Below are 3,956 nucleotides of genomic sequence, written 5' to 3'. Positions count from 1 at the left end.
AAAAAAAAAAAAAAAAGAAAAGAAATGCCGAACAATTCAGATGTGTGGTCAAGATAGGCATCACACGTACTTTATTTATGTCACTCGAATGCATGAGATATGCGTGTGTACTTTGAACTTTTTTCACTTTATTTCGCCATCATGCGGTGAAATAAACACCGAACATACCATAACTTTCTAACATTGGAATGAACTTTTAACCTCGCGGGTCTCGTTTGTAAAAGTTGTAAATAATTTTTTATTTTTTTGATTTACGTCGAATTAAATATCCAAACACTAGTTTTCCTTTTTCTTCAACATCCCTCCTCCTAATGTATACATTTTAACATATTTTCTTAAGATTTCACTAAATAGTTTATCGTGTAAGCAGCTGCTGTTGATTTTTGTATCCCGAAGGAAGCAAACATATCATTCAGATAAAAGTTGTTCGACGGGAATCGGTGGCTTGTCGTTACGTCTTGTCATCAGTTAAATAAACATGAATTTTATATGAAGAACTATTCGGTTAACCGTAAACTTTTGAATGCCTAAAGTGCATTATTTGGAATTTTTTTGAAAAAGTTTTTAGATCCGGGCGCTGTGGAATATATTCTCATTATTATTCTAAGACTAAATTGTTAAAGCACTAGCATCGAAGGTCATCATCGGTTTTCTGTTGCATATAAATTGAGGCTGGGTGCTTAAAAGTCTATTGAAATATTTATGATTCTTTTAAAGATTTTGAAGAGAAGCCTTTCTACATCGATGTACCATCGTTTCGGGAAATTAACCCAAGTCATTGATTGTGCATAGAGAGAACGTTTCCATTTAAAAACTTCTTACATAAAATCATTGAAACTCCCTGTAAACTTTTCAATTTATTAAAAAACTAACATGTAACAGCATTATAGCCGGACAAGGTCGGCCATTACACATTACCTTACAATATTATTATTACAATATTATTATTTTCCACTCGCTTCCGTTATGAAAAAAAAAAGAACTACATATTAGACTTTGTCGCCATAGATGGTATTCTTTATGGGATCCTTTATATATATATGATGGGATCCTAATAATCGACCTGTGTAATCAACATTCGGTACAGTTAATTATTATGCTACATTGCTACTATGGAGTACTTGTCATCATAACAATTTAAAATTAGATCTTTCTGGCGTATATAGATTTAATATTCAAAGAAATAGATGTACTTGATCCAAATTTTAATTAGCTAAATTTTATAACAAACTGCTCTTATCAAACAATTTTAATAAAAATATACCGATAATTATATATTTTTGCGATTTAAAAGCGTATTGGTCATCCTTATATGGGGAAGAGCTGTAAAAATAAATCCAATGTCAAATAATTTCTATGTCAAATTATTTGTAATGAACGAATGTTGCCAAGAAGCGATACTCTTGCTTAGAGATTTTTGTTGGGAAATTCTGAAAACCAGAATATTTTTTCGTTGAAGAAATAAGGCGTTTATGGGCAATGGTCGAAAAAGTGATCCGATCACTGGCCGATCATTGGCCAAAATATGTCGGAGTAGAACAATTTATCAAAATATTGAACATCAGGCAAACAGCAAGCAGACAGACAAGCTTAGATCGATTCAGGAAATGATTCTGATTCGATGGGTATAACAAAAAAAAGCCTTGGTGTGTGTTGCCTAAGTATGTCCAAATTTAATATACCCTGCGTCAAAAGTAGTGTAGAGTACAGTAAGCCTGTCTACAAAATCCACTTATGCTGTCAACCAAGCGATGACGTTTATCCTTCACCAATAGATGGTACGCTTCTACACACACGCACACACACTCACATACACACACATACACACAAGGGACTGGTTGAATTCTCTACATATGTAGTATGTACAATAAACCTTGTACATCAAGAAGAATTCATATTACTTAATGGATAGGATAATCACTTCATTTAATAGTATGTATGTTAGGATGTATTATACATAATGTAGTTACACTATGCAAAAATGTTTTATACCAAATGAAGGGAACTTTAATTTGCAAAAGCTAAATATTTCTATGCATTAATGAAAGATAAGTTAAATGCAATTTATTTTATTGATGTTCCGTTTTTTTCGACTAAACGGCAATTGGTTGTATGTGTCCTTCGGGAAAAATTGGGTCAAGGGAAAGGCAGTGTGCTTTTTCGTAAGCAAGCGGGTCCCTAAAATTCTAATACACCGTAATTTTATTCCGTTGATAACAGCTTTCAACGAAGTAAGAAATGAAAATGACATTTGGACATCGGTAATCATATCCTACGATAAATATATATATACTCTTCAATATCGGCACGAAATAATTGTTGGGTGCTGAGAAGTCCGGATTCGTTTACCATCATCTAGATTGTCTTAATATAGGATTTAATATCTTTTTTTATGCGCACAACTGAATCAACAAATTTCGAGGACTACGACTTTTAATGTACTCAGTCTCCCCGTTTTGGATATATGTAACTCTTTAGGAGAAAGCCTGCGTAAAAACAAACCTTTAACTATATAAATTGTGCTGCGAGTTATTAGCATATAACAACCGAGGTATTATTGCTGTTGCTTGACCAATCAACAAAATGTACTGTCAGTGATACTCTCTGTCATTTTATCCGCTCCTGGATTTCTCTTGATCAATTGAGGAAGTAAAATCGTGACATATATATATCTATAGGTCAAGGAAAAAGTTTGCAGAAGAAATGCAAGCAGAGTTTTCGCATATTTTGAATGTATTTGATTAAACTGAGAATGCGCCACATGTACTGATAAACTTAAAAGATGAAGTTTGGAAATGGACGTGAACAGCGTGAATAAACGAAATATAGACCTTAAGCGAACATAAGAGTTTCGGGAATATTTTAGTTAGTAGTTTGCAAATAAGTTTAATGAAAATAGTGTTGATTATGGTGGAGCCCACGGTCAAGAACAAATTCGACGCATTCTCTCGAACCCAAATGGGTTACGGATTGGTTTGGAAAAATGACGTTTTTTTTTTTAAAACTGTGTGAATAGAATTTTTTTTTTTTTTAACTCTTTATATATAAAACTCATAACTTTTTTATTAAAATTTCATACCATTGCTTTAGTGATGTAACAAAAATTATATGATTTCTGAAAAGTAACGAAAAAAAAAAAAAAGAAAAAGAGATACACACATATATATATATATATATATATATAAAAATAAAAACAATATTTCAACTAATTGTAGTAAATGTTTGATTATATTCATATATACAAGTCTGCGTAAAAATATGTGTATAAATATATGTGTGGATATGTGGATGAGTATGTGTATATACATATGCTTGCAATCGCATACCATGATTTACATTCATTTCATTCAAGTTTTATGGCATTTTATTAAATATGCCAAATTTTATCTGCGTCTGAACACACATAGACATGTTTGCTTGCATAGTAATACTCTTTCGCACATACACATGTATGTAGTGCGCATACAAATATATAAACGCACACTCACATTCTCCTATTTTAATGCTAACAACAAATATGTAAATTTCATTTAATTTTATAATGCTTGTACAACATGCCGAAAAATGTTCATTATGTTCAGTTGTTATTGTTGTTGCTGTTGCTGTTGCTGCTGCTGCTGCTGCTGCTGCTACCGAAAGATTAACACTATTCATATATGTATGTTTGTGTGTTATTGTGAAAGTTGGTTTCTAGGGTGTGGTTAGAGAACGGAACGTATCAGCCGATGCGTTTAGTGTATGGGTGATGGTAGTTTCAATTTTATTAGGTGCCACTTGTCCATTTAACCATAAGTGCCAATTGTTTAAACATTAAACATTAACCACATGTGTAGCGGTAGTAACAGCAGTAGCAGTAGTAGTAGTAGTAGCAGTACTCGTAGTCGTCATCATCGTCGTAATAGTGCTAGTGGTAGTAGTAGTATTAGTAGTAGTAGTAGTAGTAGTAGTAGTAGTAG

Source organism: Glossina fuscipes, unplaced genomic scaffold, assembly GCF_014805625.2.
Source record: "Glossina fuscipes isolate IAEA_lab_2018 unplaced genomic scaffold, Yale_Gfus_2 0, whole genome shotgun sequence".
Taxonomy (NCBI): domain Eukaryota; kingdom Metazoa; phylum Arthropoda; class Insecta; order Diptera; family Glossinidae; genus Glossina; species Glossina fuscipes.
Note: the sequence above shows the minus strand (reverse complement) of the source record.